General features: G+C 33.8%; 1 pseudogene; it reads right to left on the bottom strand.

The window, feature by feature from the left end:
* Positions 1–14,314: 14,314 nt before the first annotated feature.
* LOC148945705 (uncharacterized) lies at positions 14,315–16,304 on the bottom strand (annotated as a pseudogene).
* Positions 16,305–17,498: the final 1,194 nt, after the last annotated feature.

Here is a 17,498-nt window from a genome sequence, read left to right as displayed (position 1 = left end):
TAGCAAGGCCTTTTGAAGACTAAGAATTATGTTTCAAGAAGCTATTCTTTTATAAAAAAAAACAACAATAACATAAATAGTATATTAAAGAAATTAATTTGAAAAAATTACGTCATATGATAAAAAAATAAAAATAATGATTATCATGTATGAACTTATTCCAGAGTAAAAATTTTGAAAGTAAAACAATGAACGGAAAAATTTAGCTTCACTTTTATTAACTTGAGCTTGATCTTTTCAGTAGCGATAAGTCTGGTCTAAGTTTTTGTAGCCCTTGAAGTTGTGTATTGGTTCATTTTGCATTATATTTGCTCTTTAGAAAAGGCCAAACAGTTCGGTATGCTACGCACACCACGAAATAAATTTAGATCAAGTGCCAAGGAAATTTTGCGCTATATATCTTTCGAGGTTGACGCTTCGACATGAGCTCTTTCTTTCGTCACTATTGTCAAAAGAAAAACTATTGGTAGGTTTGGTCTTTTTTTGTGTGACGAAGGATTTTTCACAAATCTGCCTTACAAGAACCACAATAAACGGAGTTTTGTCAATAGAAAACATGCAAAGGGTTTTAAAAACTTGTAAGGATTGAAACTTATGAAAAACTTAAAGTGACTTATTCTTCCTTAAATCAAAACGTCATATTAAAAAATATTTGGCCGAAGGGGGACCAACACACGGCAATGTTCAGTTCCTAAATTCCACAAAATTCCCATAGATGGAGAAAAAAATTCTAGAATTTCAATTAAACATCTTCTATAAGCTCCTGATTATTAAGAAAAATATTTAATAAATATATAATATTCAGACCAGCCAAAAATATTCGGTATTAAAATCCTATGCATGCACCCGCACTACATTTTTAACCTAAAATTCAACCAATGTAATTTTTTACAAGAAGGAGAACACAAGTTTCCTGATTTTGAAAACAAACAAAAGAGCAACATTTTAAGAAATTTAAAATAAATTTCTGGTGAACTATTATCTCAACTAATTAATAGTTGTACTGAACCAATCCTGTTCAAATCATCCTCAGGGCAAAACTGTGGCGTTCCTTTTTATCCCGAGATTTTCACCATATTAGAGTGCAAACGCTTAGTTATCATTGTATTATCGTTTCTTGTTTTAGTTTTGTTTTAGTGTAAAGCTTTTTCTAATTGACAATGATTAGAAGTCCTCCAAAAAAAAAGTCCCCCCAGATCCCACCCCAAATACCAGTGAAACTGATACCCATCCTGGCTGGTCAAGCGCACTATCTCAAAGTTCACATGATAGCTCCAATTCTGAGAATAGGACAATGATCAGTGTAGGGGCCAATGTCACTATAAATGATGATAATGGGTTTCAAGAGGTCCTTTCTAGAAGCTCTAAAAAAAGGAAAAAAATCTCCCCAATCAAAAGCATTTCCCCTCTCCCTACCCAAGATCCTCCCTCCCAAAACTTAGGAATTTACCTTAAAATTTCTCCTATTACCCCCTTTTAAATTAAAAAGATTACTGCAATAAGAGTTGCAATTTTCAAATTGCTAAAATCAATGTTATCTCTTAATATTCACCGTGATGGATCTCTGCTAATAGCTGTCCAAGATCAGAAATCAGCAGACACAACAATCAACCTAAAATCCCTTCTGAATACCCCAATTAATGCATCTCAATGGAACCCAAAACAATCCCCAACAAAATGGTAGTTTGTAATGTTCCCCCAGAAATACCTATTCAGGAGTTAAAAGAAGGGCTCTCAGATAGGGCTGGAAACACAATCCCAGTTGAAGATGTTACCCAACTTGGTAAACCTAACTCTAATGGCCTAAAAACAAGTAGATGCTTCTTATTTACACTGAAGGAAAAAATTTACATCCCAGAAAAGTTTTCCTATTTGGGTAAATGAAACCACACAAGGAATACAAACCAAAGCCTATCCAGTGTCAGAAGTGTCTCAAACTGGGACACACAACAAACAAATGCAATGAAATTCTTCTAGAGTGTAGTAATTGTAAAGCATTCCATCCTAAAGAGTTGACAACTTGCAACAACACTCAGCCTACATGCATCAATTGCAAAGGTCCACATGAATCTACCAATAAATCACTATGCCCTGCATATGAGAAAAGAGCACTAACACTCCCAATAGCAGCAGAAAAGGCCATCCCATACCCCCTTTGCAGCAATGGAAGCACATGCTGTCCAACAATACCAAATAAAGCCAGTAATAAAGCCAACCAAAACCCCCAAGTCAAACACCCCCAATGCAGCAACCGTCCAGCCTAAGACACCATCTCCTCAGCCCCCTACGTCGAATTCGTATAAGAATGACTTACCAAGTCAAACAGCATTCCATCCCGGAGCCAAACGTTGCTACTGGCCCTCCCTTCCAAGAAAAAACACATAAGAATTACAATTAGAACTTAATTCTATGACCGACAAACAGGATGCACAACCAAACATGCAATCCCCATATATATGCTTATTCATTCTAAACTGTAATGCAGCTCAGGCCATGAACATACATCAACTACAGAAAAGAAAAATCATTGCAGAATTGGCAAAAATCTACATTCCTGATGATATGCTCATTCAAGCAAAAAAAGATCTTGCTTTACTTTTAACAAAGCTGAACATTGATACACAGTCATATGAAAAATAAATTAACAAAACAACACATCAATACTCCAGTGGAACATAAGATCACTCACAGAAAATAAGCTAAATGAACTAATATCTTTTATGAATAATAATGCCATTAATATTCCTTGCCTCCAGGAAACTCATTTAGCCCAAAATCAACAAATTAAGTCTCTGGGATTTACTATCCTGAGAAAGGATAGATCAGCAGAGAGAAAAGGAGGTGGAGTAGCTTTATTAATTAATAATAAAATACAATTCTGTGGCATCAACTTTCCTGATTTTGCAAATGATGTTGATGCAATTGGTATCAGTGTTTGGCTGAATAACATAAAAACCTACATAATAAGCTTTTATAACCCTAATGGCCAAACTACAGATGCCATGGATTTCTTTAATTATATAAATAATTCTAATATGTTAAAAAATATCATTATTTTTGGAGATTCAATGCCCACAGCCTTTTGTGGGGGAATAAACCAGCAAATAAAGCTGGTAAATTGATTGAGCATATGACTTCAAATAATAATGAATTAGCTGTTGCTAACCCTACAAACTTGAATACATATTTCAACCCCAAAAGTGGCATATTCTCCACAATTGACCTACAAATTGTGTCATTAAATATTTTGAATAAAATTTATATGAATAAAATTGAAAGTCTATGTACTGACCACTTTGCTATAGTTTGCTCCCTAATGTTGTGAAGTATATATTTGTGGTATTTGGGGGTTGTAATCGTAAATGCCTTTATTCTCTCTTTATAGGGGAGGTAAACTCTGGACCTAAGGTAATTAAACTTTGGTAGCGTACCTTAGGATGTGGTAGAACTAATGAGATATACCGATTCGGTATGTTCGAGGGACTAACGGTAAATCGTAAAGAGGTTACCTAAAATCCGATTCTTTCATTTAATTTACACATAGTAATTACAGATATAGAGATATGCTACTGGGACTGGCTGCCCCAAATACACCACAAGTCTCAAAAGCTACAATAATATATAATAAGATACAGACACTTACAATGATCCGACAAAGTTCCAAGGTATTTCTAAAAACAACGGACCAGAGGTCAGTCCGGCATAAAGTTAGTATCAGAATCCCCCTTCCGATAAAATGTATCTTTTTTTACATTTTTATCAACCACACCTTCCCACGTAATCGCTAGGAAGTGGTAATTTCTCAATTTCCCGTTAAACAGAACTTGGCAGGATATGTTCCTTATCTTAACAAAAAGTGGTATTTCAAAACTTCATATTTGCGTCTTATATATTTTTACTCAATTAATAATTAACTAAATTAGAAAGCTTTACCACAATACTCCCCATTCAAAGAAAAATTGTCCCAATTCTCAATATTTTACTTTCAAAACAACTTAATTTCGTTTACAGCTATTATGCTGCCATCTTTGGGTCATTATTTGCATCTACCCTCAATGGGTTTCCTTAGGGTTATGTTTCTGGTCCAATATAGGCCATGTTCGTTTTTGTCGAAGGATTTCAATTTGAAATTCATCCTTGTTTCTCTTTTTCTCTGTCACGAGGACTGACAATTTCCCTCTTCCTATGCATCTTCTGTTTTAACTTGACCCCAAGCGGCTTAAACATAATGTTAGTGGTTTTGCTTAAATTAGATTTCAAGTTATATTAGACAAGTTTATGAATTATTCGAGTTTAAATTTAATTCCCATTAATAATTTAATTTATCTGTGTGATGTGGTTGATCTACCGTTTATTTTTCATTTTAAAATTACCTTTGATAAATTACATATAGCATTATTGATTTTAAAATTTCACATATTTATTTCAGCACAAAGTATTTTCACATATTTCAATAACATAAGCCATTTGGGCTATGTAGCACAATGTCTAGGCCTAAATTAAGTTCTGATTTTTTCTCACTTTTGATGATTTTGTAGTAAAGTCTGTAGTTTCTAAATATCAGTTGATCAAGTATGGATTGGTTTATGATGGTATGAGATGTTAGTATCTGGATCTAATTGAACTGGCTTTGAAATTTCCTACTTCGCAAAAATTTGTCAAAATATAATTGAAGGAAAAATGGATCCAAAAAGATGCTACGAAAAATTTGATTTCTAAAAAAAATGGCTAATGCTGTATCTAAAATAAATATCCACATTAGTATACATATAAAGCATATATTTTTACGTACATAGTAGAATGAAACACTCAATTTTCGTGTATATCAATGTATTCGAAAGTTGATTACTTTTAATTACTTTCTCCACTTTTTTTTTAATCGCACCAAAAATAATATCCCGATTAAATTTAAGCATTACGTTCCTTGCTGAATTATTCTTTCAAACTTGATACTAAACAGATTATTTTACAATAAAAATTTTTAATACATTGACTCGAGGTCAAACATTTACATAAACATTAAATCACTAGTTAAAACTTAAAGTTGATAAAAACATAGTATATATATATATATATATATATATATATATATAAGCATTGTGTAATATCTTACACAATTATGTTAAGTAACAAAAATACTTCAAAGCATCAAGCATTTTTTTTTTTTTTTAACGTCGATTTTTCGCAAAGCAAATTAAAAATTGGTATAAATACTTTTTTTGCATCAGTAAACACTCGAATTGCGAATTTATTTACATTAGTAACAAGTATTATTGCTGACACAGTAATAAAAATATCAATCATAGATTTCTCTTTTACTTTCATATTCATGAAATCATAGTGCCAATCGAATTGTCTGCGGTTGTAGATAAGCTTCTTTTTTTCTTTTCTTTTTTAACGATAGATTATGGTTTTGCGCAGACAGGGTTTCTTATATCCTTCCCCCCGAGGGTATGATGTTTCATATTATACCAAAATTTAAGACCCCATATAAACAATCCCAGAACCACGATAGTAGTTATGAAATACCCCCAAGTATAGGCTAATAAGCCTTTATAGTAAGTGGTTCTTTCTATTTCTGTTTGGAAAATGGGATAATTTATATCCAGATTTTTATTGAGATTTTCCAGGGTTGTCAGAAATCTGGGTGTTTCTCCTTTTATTTTTTCCGGTATGCAGATATCATTTAATTTCTTTAACATCTTTTGTACTTTGTTAATTTTTTCATTATTTTGTTCCCCATTTGTTGCTTAAAAAAGATTTATGTTTGGTATCGGTTTTATACCCCATTTGTCCATATTTATCTCCGCAATGTCCATCATTGGAGATGATATAATTGTCTCTCTTGTCGTTAAACGACAGGATGGGGGAATATTAACCAGCCCCATCCCTTCTATTCGTATATCTCTTGTATTCTTCAACCCAGAAGAATTTTTGCATCTCAACTGTGCCATATAGGGTTGTGGAACGCTGACTATGAAATCATTTTCACTAATTTTTTTCCAAAGCTCCAGATTAATTGTGCTTACTATATCAACATCACATTCTTTTGGTAGGGGATTTGAGTGATCCACCTCCTCCCAAATTTTAATAGCACAGATTTTCCTTGCGCGTAGATGCGATATAGTTCCTAAGATGCAAAAGGGAAGTTTATCGTTTTGACATTTGATTATTTCCTGTTGCTCTGGTATCCTATATTTTAAGTTGGAAATGGCTATATATGGGGGCAAATTATTTATCTTAATCCATCTTGCGGCGTTTGTCAATCTTGAAGGGAAAGTATCTATTATAAACAGTGGGTATTCTTCGTTTTTATCTAGAGATACCTTTAAAAATATCTATAACTTCCCATGATTAATCTGCAAATAATTTTCCGCCATGCTATAAAAGTAATGGATAGTCTTGAAATTTGGTTCTAGTCCTAATCTCAATTGATAAGGCAAATGGTTCTCTACGGTTTTGAGTACCTTGATTAGTTGACCTGGCCGTAGTAGTCATGCTGATAAATCTTTTGCCAAATGGGTTTGAAACTCTAAATCCAATTGATTAAATTCATGAGATATTTCCATGATGGCACTAGATAATAACTGTAGAGCCATCTGAAGATTTATGTCTTCTATTATTTAACTATGGTTTCATATTATTCGTTTAAGAGTTATGAATACTGCATTGGTTATCTCCTTTTTAAAAATAAAAAGCGTGTTGATTGTTTGATTAACTTTTTCTTCGATTTTGGATATACTTGCTTCGTGGTGTCCCAAGTTTGTTAGTTGTTTGTTTAAAAAGTGTAGAAGATTTTTATTTTCTACTTAGACGTTTACTATTTGTTTTTCAGATTTCTTCCACGTAGTCTCAGATAACGTACCGAATATACTCGTATAATCTGAGATTTCTCCTACAATACCGATTAAGCTTCTTTTCTTTCTGGTCAATGTATTGTCTGGCTCGTTTTTGTTTTGTTTTTGTTTTTGAAGCGTCATTATCATTCTTTTTATATCTTCTAAAACCCCATTGATTTGGTTGTTCAGTACTTTGAACAACAAAGTTGCCTGCGTTTGAAATAATGATACTTTTATTTCTTTTTCTATTACCTGCGGAGGTGTGAAAGGAGGCGGGTTAAAAGTTTTTTCTAATTCTCTTCTTGTCATTTCCAGATTATTTGCAAATATCGTTACTTGGCTCTGGAGGGTATGTAAGTCTGAAGCATCAAACCTAATCGCGACTTGCCAGTAGCCTTCCATGGGTTTGACTGTATTCATTCTGCGAAACGATACTCCTTTTATAACCCTATACTCGGCCGCAATAAGCTGGAGAAGCTTAAAAACGCAAATTATTGTCCAATTTCTCATCTGTAATAAATATTCCATATATCAATCATATATAAACACTAAAAAAAATCATTTTGAAAGTGTTGAAACTTAACGCGTAATTCCTGCGTATTCTGCATATTCTTGGATCATTTGCAATTGCCTTGGCGTTATCGTTAATTCTTGTAATTCGGTTACTTCCCGTCTGACATTTTGCATTTTACTCTTTTGATAAATAATCCAAACTGTTATAAGTGTAAATAGACTTACACATACTGTGCCCATTATGCACCCTACTAAAAATAATTCATTAAATTGAATGCTTTCTTCCCTAATTACTCTGAGTGTAACATCTGTTTGAATGAGTGCTATTTCTTGCTCTTATTATATTTCTTTCAGCATTTGGAGCAAACTAATACGCTCTATAAAATTCTTTTCCAAATTTCTACTAGATATTTACTACCTTCTTTAGAAAAAATTCTAATTTGCTTGCTAAAATTGTTTTAATTTTTAGTGGAGTTAATTTATTAGTGTTTTCTTCTGATCTTAGTCTATTTTCTCTTTTAAGTATGAAATTTGTATCTTTGTGCCATAGATTATATTCTGACATTGTATAGTATTAAATAAATCGTCATGAAATCTAAATTGGACTCCAGTGTCCATCATCTTTGACTGCCTTTCTTTATCGTAGTTCCGCTTTTCCATCTTTTTTCTCTCTTTTAGTTTTCTTAACTTTTACTGCAGAAACAAATATTTTGTTATCAAATGGGATTGAATTCCGACATTTGGTTTTTCACATTGTAGTAAAATTTCTCGAACCTTACGAGGAAAAGCGCATAAAATAAATTTCGTCTCACTTTTCTCTGGTGCAATCAGGGCTTCATTTTGGCATGTATTTGTTAGTGTTTCATATTCGGTATAACTTTTCTGAAGTTTTCTGTTTTCTGAAAATCTTCCGAAAGATCAATTTGGTACGTTTTACTTTCAATATTTTGTTACTTAGCCAATTCCACATCCCACTTTTCCGGATTATCAACATTTCGAACTGAAGTAACAAACATTTCGTTTTTTCGACAGGATGGCTCAGCCTTCTATTTTTTTTTTTGGGCCGGTCCACCTCCCTACCTTGTCAACGAAGTAGCAGGTTTTTCCGTTTTAGCATTTAATGTATGGTAATTTTCATTTTCTCGCAATTGATTCTTAGACAATTTGTTGTGGCTATCCGATAGCCAAGAAGTTAGTTGTGACAAAATATCGATTCCTGGGATTCCCCAGCGGGCTTCTATTAGGCCTATTATGGTTCTTTTAAACTCTTGGTGAACTCTCTTTTCTTCTCTCAAGCTATTTTATCATTCTCCTCTTTTCTTTCTCTGGATATTCTATCAGCCTCCTCTTTCTTTCCTCTCGCTATTGTCTCTTTCTTTCTTTCATGTAATATAATAAATATTGTGTCATATCTACATGACTAGTTTTCGTGAGGCCCTGCTGGATCTCGATTCCACACTGCATCTTCTATTCGGACTAATTTGATTCCTTCTGTCATTATTACTTGTATTTTCTGAATCTGTTCGTTCTCTATCCGTATTTTCTCTTACCCGCAACTCCCTTTCATTTTGCACAGCATCTGAGAGGTGAGTTCGTCTTGTTTTTTCATATATTATATCTTCCTTGTTTATTTCGTACCCCCTCATTTTACCGGGTGTACTCCTTCCTGATTCTGTTATTTCTTAATTAATTAGTCAATCGTGGCAAGTTCAACAATTGACACACGCCAAAAATACGGTACGCAATTACAATTGTGGATTATTTGCGCCGCGTAATGATGTTCAACAATTTTTCAAATAATCGGAATATCTAAACTTCCTTAGGGAATAACGACTTCTTTCGAGGGGAAGAATATCGCAGGGAAGCAATACATTTTTTTTGGCATTTTTCTTCGGCATTGAGACCCCCTTAGCCTAAATTTTAAGAACAATCAAAAATTTGACAACTTCTTTATAGCCTTATTTGTTAGAGGAGAAACAAAACTGAAATGAGCCAATCCTTTGATTAACTTTCTGAGCATGAGTCTTTTGACCCAATGACTAAAGGCTGCAAGATTCAAATTGATTAAGGAAAACACGTCTTTGGGGACCCTAGCCTCTCCCCCTCGTCACGACAAAACGTTGATGAATCTTTACAGCCAGAAGAATACTGTCTGACAACATCATATCATTCGACTCCCAAGATCAAACTTGCACCCTTTTTTCTCAACAATAATAAACACCTATAATATATATATATATATATATATATATATATATATATATATATATATATATATATATATATATATATATATATATATATATATATATATATATATATATATATATATATATATATATATATATATATATATATATATATATATATATATATATATATATATATATATATATATATATATATATATATATATATATATATATATATATATATAAATATATATATATATATATATATCAAGCCAATCATTCAATAAGTAAGACATTCCCATATAATGTATATTATATATATATATATATATATATATATATATATATATATATATATATATATATATATATATATATATATATATATATATATAATATACATTATATGGGAATGTTCTACTTATAGAATGATGGTCTTGGTTCCAGTGATTTACCACAGATTTAGAAAGCCAGGTACAATTTATCTAAAGGGTCAAAAATTCAGAATTGGCAAGGGCTGGTTGTAAATTCTATAACATTGAAACATTATAATCAGGCTAAACCTAGTTTTGGAGAGGAAGTTTATTTTAAATTTAATTTAACGGCTATGATTTTATGTCGATGGATTCAGCTTAGGGTGCATTGCCTTCCAATCCTGAGCAGGCAAAAGATGTTTGACAAAAAGATAGTTGATCATGAAGGGCGGTACGTTTGCCCTCTTTGTAAAGATTATTTGACAAAAACTACGTTTTCTAAAGAGTTAAAGAGGCTGAGTCAAAAGTTTGAACCTTAAAACGTACAGGGATTAGGTGTTACTGTTGGGGGGCTGCCACCCCCCAAACCCCCCGCTTTCGCAGCCTTTAAATTAAAAAAAACAAGTTTTTAAACTGAAAGTAAGGAGCGACATTAAAACTTAAAACGAACAGAAATTATTCCGTATATGAAAGGGGCCGTGCCCTCCTCAACGCCTCGCTCTTTACGCTAAAGTTTGACTTTCTCACAACTCTTTTTTTTAAACAATAAAAACTTTAGCGTAAAGAGCGAGGCGTTGAGGAGGGCACATCCCCTTTCATATATGGAATAATTTCTGTTCGTTTTAAGTTTTAATGTCGCTCCTACAACGTCCTCCAACAGGGGTCGTACAACGTCCAATATTAGGGACTTAGGGACCTTCCTCAGACCGAAATAGGGACCAGATCGGGACGGCATTTCAGTAACCAGGTTGGCAGACCAAAGAACAGTACTTGTAGTGACCTTCCGGTTGACATGAAAGAAACCTAACTTGTTTTGTCAAGCAGCTGATTAGGACTGGCTTGTCACTGCTGTCTTAACAGTCTATTTTACTATATTCTTTTTACCATAGCAGCTGCTCGAGCAGGCCCATTGTTTTTTTTACCATAGCAGCTTCTCGAGCAGTCCAATAATGACCAAGTCTTTAAGCTACTGTAAAACCTTGGTTTGCAATTACCTTACCTGTATGGAATACAGTTTCAGGCATCTTGAAAGTAGATATCCGGACCTGTAGTTCTTTTTCCCCCATCATTTACTTCCCCCTTTCACGATTTCACACCCCCAGGTCGAATATTCGGATTTTGCTCCACCAAGTCTTATAAAACAGAATAACACTAACTTAGTACTCTGCAACCAAAAAAAATTTTGTTTCAACTTTATGTTAAAAAATCATCTCAAGGACCACTTGGCCAGTTTTTGCGTTTCAAGGAATTTTAGCTGACGTTCAGATGCTTCTTTGTTCTTGCGCATGTATTCTCAATACCTCATATTTGTCTCTGGGGCATCAAATCGTGTGAAAAATGATGCGCTGATTCCTAACGTAGTAGTTAGTGGCAAATTGCTGGAAAGTGGCTGTGTTAGTGTTATGTGAATGACAAGTTGATATATATTTTTTTAAATAAAATTCTATAGCCGTACAGCTTCTTTTCCACCTTACTCATCAATCTTAATTGACTAAGTGGCTGCACCTCCTTTTACCCTCCGCGACGCTAAAAGGTAATAATAAATTAGATATTACAAATTCAGTTATGGAGGATTTGGTAAAAGAATAAACAGAAAGTCCATACGCCCGCTTTAAAGTTGAGCCATGACTGGGTAGATGTTTTCCTTCTGTTAGATAAGCTCAAAGCCACAACCCATTCAATTATAATACTTAACAGTCGTTAGCAGCCAATTAAAACATCTAAACATTACACCTGGACAAAGTCGCCATTAAAATTTATGCTGTATCATTTATGTAACTTGCAAATATTTCAAATACAATGGTTCACACATCAAAAAACATTAAACGATCACTAAAAACAATAGGAGTGGCAGTAGTTTATTAAGGTCCGTTCTTGGGGATTTTTTTTACACCTCTGAGAGGAGGTTCTGTTTCCTTTTGCTTAGTGTCGACTGAACTTTGTCCGAGGCTGCTTTCAAATCCTTATCACGCTGGACTTTCAGACTATCTAGCACAGTTATGGCAACTTGTACCTCAATCAAGTTGTTTGATTTAAACGTTACTTCCAGCTTTCTAGTAGCTTCTTCGAGAAGAGAGCCAAAAAAATTTACATGAATCGAAAGCTGTGCTTTATTTTCCTCATTTTTTTTCCAAAGCATATATGGATTCCTTATCTTTGTCAAACCTCTTGGTCAACGCCAGACCCTCTTCTTTTTCGAACTGTTTTTTTCTCTTCTGCTTTTTCCTCATCGGCTTTTCTAGCTCCTAAGCTTTCCAGGTACCTCTCGTAAGCCATTCTCCCAGACTTAGCGTAGGATATCATTTCAGAGGATATCGAGTACACTTTAGTCAGGAAGCCACACAAGAAAAATGTTGATATTCAAGGTTTTGGGTGATCAGCAAGCAGCAGAAGGTTTGAGAAAGCATTCTGATGTAATCGACCATGCTAAATACGAAAATTGACGTTATATAGTCGACAAATGGGTGCCAATTGGGTTTCCGATTCCAACTGAATCGGAAACCATTGAGAGCTACGGAAAACGAACATTTTCTACTCTTGTGTCTTTTAACGGTGACATTAAAGAACTGCATGTCCTTGCAGATAGATATGATGGAATATTTGGATATTGTGACAAAGAAGGCAATATGATCTGCTTGAAGGACTGTGGTGGTTGCCACGAGCAGCGAGGATCTCCATACAAATTTGCAGTATCTCTAGGTAAACACTCAAAGCTAGATGATTGAAACTCGATACTATAAAATTCCAAGGCAAAGGCAAAACTGATTGAACTTGATTTGACGAATTCGAAAACTTAGTCCATGTGCTTCAAGCAGGTTTAACTGTCTACCTCTCTGGAGGCTTTCAAGACCGGATGAGAGTAGTGATGCTCAGCAGAAGTGGAAGTATTGATACAAACATTGAACAGCGTTTGATTTTTACCCACGAAGAGGCGGATACTACAGTTGTGTTGCACACGTTGGACTGTTTGAAGAGGGGTATCGATATTGTGTATGTCGATGCGAATGACACAGATATTGTTGTCATTTTGCTGTATCATTATAAGCTATTCCTTGGATACCAATCAAATAGTGAAAAGCGGAAAGTTTTTGTGCGATTCCGTGAATATTCAGTGCCTATACACCAACTTTGCAGGAATTTTCCAAACCATCTAGTTTTATCAATCTGCCTTCTTCATACGCTTTCGGGCTGTGATACAGTTGGTTTTATGTTCTCTAAAGGAAAAAGAGTGGTGGCTAAGGCTGTCGAGAAATGGGGACTGCAGGAACAGATTGCTTTGCTTGTGAAAGAGATAGAGGTCAAAGATCGATCCTTCTGTGCAAGAAAGTTTTCTTTGTATTTGCAAAAAAAGTCATCATCGCCGCATAAGGTAAAGATCCACACCTCTTTACCTCTCTTGATGACTTGCGAGTACATTTATACCCTCGAAAGCGGGAGCTTAAATTTTGCCACCATTTAACGCTGCCTTTGAGTGCTAAGCTCGTTTACCTCCAGTTGGACATTTTTGTACAAGCGAACCGACCAAAGCCGCAGTTTCTAGATCCCCTACAGTTTGGCTGGACATTTCCGGATGGTGAGGTTAGACCAGTTGTGTCCACCCTTAAGGCATTCCCATATGGTGTAGCCCCTGAGTACTGCTCGTGCAAGGGCTGTACAAAAAATTGTCCATGTGCGGGAAATAGACCTTGTGATTTAATTTGTGGCTGTGGTGGGAAATGTTTGAATGCTTCTTCTATGCTCTATAATTAATTCTTCTAGCTCTATAATTTTTAAACGTTTCTTCTATCTATAATTCAGACTCAGATGGAAAAATTTGATATGCTGAGCTAGTATCTTTTAAAATTTTCTTGTTAATAAGTACATTACACAAAATAGTTAGCTGTTGCTATTAGAAGAACATTCGAGTCTTTTTTGTTCATATTATTAGTAATTTCACTTAGGCATTAGCTTCAAGGTCATGTACGTAAATATTTCATTTGCGGGAAATAGACCATGCGACTTACGTTTTGAGTGTGGAGGGGGAAGGAAATGTATGAATGTTTTTTCTAGCTATAATTCGGACTCAGATGGATAAGTTTCATATGCTGAGCTATTATCTTATAAAGTTTTTTCGCTAATAAGTGCATTACAGGAAATAGTTAGCAGTTGCTATCAGAAGAGCATACCAGTCTTTTTTGCTCATATTACTAGTAATTTCACTTAGGGATGAAAATATATCCAATGTGCTTTTCAAGAAAGAATTGATGTCAAAAGGTTCCCTGTGAACACAAAATTACATACAACAGGAGATTTTCTCTTAACACAAATTCTTTGATAAATTTTAACATGAAGCTTTTAATAAACATATAACACTCTTACACACTGACTCATACAAAGGCTTTTCACTCAGTATGACTTTTTAGATGATGAGATAGCCAAGAACTTGAAAGATAACCTTTCTTACATATACCACATTTGAATGGTTTTTCTCCAGTATGATTTCTTTGATGAATAAGTAGGTCGGCTTTTCGGTAGAATGTTTTCTCACATATATAACATTCAATAGGTTTTCTTCCGGTATGAGTTCTTTGATGACGAGACAAACTGGTACTTGCAGTAAACCGTTTATTACATTTGTCACATTCGAATGGTTTTTCTCCAGTATGAGTTCTTCGACGAATAGATAAATCTGAACGTGAAATAAAACATTTCTTACAAATATCACATTCAAAAGGTTTTTCTCCCGTATGAGTTCTTCGATGAATAGATAAATCGGAGCGTGAAGTAAAACATTTCTTACAAATATCACATTCAAAAGGTTTATTTCCCGTATGAGTTCTTTGATGACGAAATAAATGGGAACTATAAGTACAACATTTCTTACAAATATCACATTGGAAAAGTTTTTCTACCGTATGAGTTCTTTGATGAAAAGATAAAGTGGCACTTCTAGTAAAATGTTTCTCACATACATCACATTTGAAAGGTTTTTCTCCCGTATGAGTTCTTTGATGAATAGATAAAGTGGTACTTATAGTAAAACTTTTCTTACAAATATCACACTCGAAAGGTGTTTCTCCCGTATGAGTTCTTTGATTAACAGATAAACGGGATCTGTGAGCAAAACATTTTTTACAAAGATCAAACTTGAAAGGTGTTGCTCCCGTATGATTTCTTTGATCAATAGATCAATGGGATCTGTAAGTGAAACATTTCTTACATATATCACATTCGAAAGGTTTCTCTCCAGTATGAGTTATTTTATGATAAGACAAACCTGAACTCTGATTAAAACGTTTCTTACAAGTATCACATTCAAACGGTTGTTCTCCAGTATGATTTCTTTGATGAATAAATAGACTGGCTTTTCGGCGGAATCTTTTCTCACATATATCACATTCAAACGGTTGTTCTCCAGTATGAGTTCTTTGATGAGTAGATACCTCAACACTTGTAGTAAACTGTTTTTCACATACATCACACTCAAAAGGAATTTTTATAGTATGAGATACTTCTTGTTTCATCACATCATTTTCAGCAAATCCAAAAATATGACTTGGCATCTCATTTTGACAATCCAAATCCACTTCATTTTTTAACCATATGCTTGCAAAACCTGGTTGACTCGGTAACTCAGGTCCTTCTTTGCTGACATCATTATTATGCAGCTTTACAATAGGGATATATAAAAAAAAAAAAAAATTTGCTCAAAATAAATCAACAAAACTTGTATTTTTTTTTAACCCTTTTTTTTATTTAGTACACAATTTAGCTTTCGACATTTTTAGCCTTACACAGTTAGCCTTACACATAAGTATTTTAGCCTTACACATAAGATAGGTGATGTTTACTGTGGAATGTTTTTCCACATGTACTGCATTCAAAAGGTTTTTCTCCATTGTGAAATATTTGATGAACAGATAAATTGGAACGTGAAGTAAAACATTTTTTACATATATCCCATTCAAAAAGTTTTTCTCCAGTATGAGTTATTTGGTGAAGTGACAAATTTGAATTTGAAATAAAACATTTGTTACAAACATCACATATGAAAGTTTTGTCTCCCGTATGATATCTTTGATGATGAGATAAACCTGAAGTTGAAGAAAAACATTTCTTACATACATCACACTCGAAAGGTTTTTCCTCAGTATGAGTTCTTTGATGAATAGATAGGTTGGTTTTTTCGCGGAATGTTTTCTCACAGATATCACATTCAAAAGGTTTTTCACCAGTATGAGTTTTTTTTATGACGAAATAAACCGTCCTTTGACGTAAAATGTTTCTTGCATATATCACATTCGAAAGGTTTTTCTCCAGCATGAGTTTTTGGTGAATAGATAAGTTGAATTTTTTTAGGAATGTTTTCTCACATATATCACATTTGAATAGTTCTTCTCCAGTATGAGTTCTTTGGTGATTAGACAGGTAATGCTTTCTGCTGAATTTTTTTTCACAGATATTATATTCGAAAAGTTTTTTTCCGGCATGAGATCTTTGACGATGAGTCAAATTGGTACCTGAATTCCCAGTAAAAGTGTTTCGACAATTATATAGGTGGTCTTTATTGAGAGATTTTCCCTCACAATTATCAGATTCGACAGGTTTTTCTCCAGTATGAGACACCTCCTGTTTTGCCACATCATTTTCTGCAAATACGTGAATGTGACTTGGCATTTCATATTGACAATTCAAATTCATTTTTTTTTAGACGTATTGTAGCATTGCCTGGCACAGTAAGTAATCCACGACCTTGTTTGCTCACATCATTATCATAGAACGTTGCAACAGGGAGAGCTAAAATAACATAAAATTAACTTAAAAATACACCAAGTCTAATATTTTTAGCCCTTTTTTTATCTGGTACAGAATTCAGCTTTTAACGTTTTTAACCTTATATAGTTATTATAAAATTAATCTTAATGACTCTTAACTCGGAACTTAATTTATACAAGCCAATTTGAGGCATTATTCATATAATAGTTTGAATTCTTGATTTCTTTCCTTATACAATAATTCAAAATTCTGGTTGGAAAACAATTTATTCAAAAAAAATGCTGCACCACAAATTATATGTACTATAACGCAGTTTCTTCAAATAGGTTAACTAGCACCCGAAGAGTTAATCAAGAGTAGTAAAAGCAACCAAGCATTTATCTTAAGAGCAAATCACTGATTTATGAAGCTCAGTTTAGTCAAATCCTCCAAAGAAACATTTATTTTATATATTTTCCAAAGAATTGGTATATTTTACAAGTATCTGGAAGGTAGAAATTTTAGGTAGCATATGGTAGGTAAGGTGTGACTTCCTTCCTCTTGTTACCACCACAGACGTGTGAAATAAATTTTTAATGTGAAAAATAAAGGCGTTTCTGGCGATCAGCTAATAACATAAGTATACTAGTCTAATCACACGAAAAAACACGAATTAAGTCTCACAGAACTGTACCCGCCTATAACATAACAACTGTAAAATATATTTGTGCAATATACAACAGTTG

The sequence above is a fragment of the Artemia sp. Qi Xiang Cuo genome, chromosome 12, assembly GCF_049724085.1.
Source record: "Artemia sp. Qi Xiang Cuo chromosome 12, ASM4972408v1, whole genome shotgun sequence".
In the NCBI taxonomy this organism is placed as follows: domain Eukaryota; kingdom Metazoa; phylum Arthropoda; class Branchiopoda; order Anostraca; family Artemiidae; genus Artemia; species Artemia sp. Qi Xiang Cuo.
This window is presented reverse-complemented; position numbering and strand designations above follow the sequence as displayed.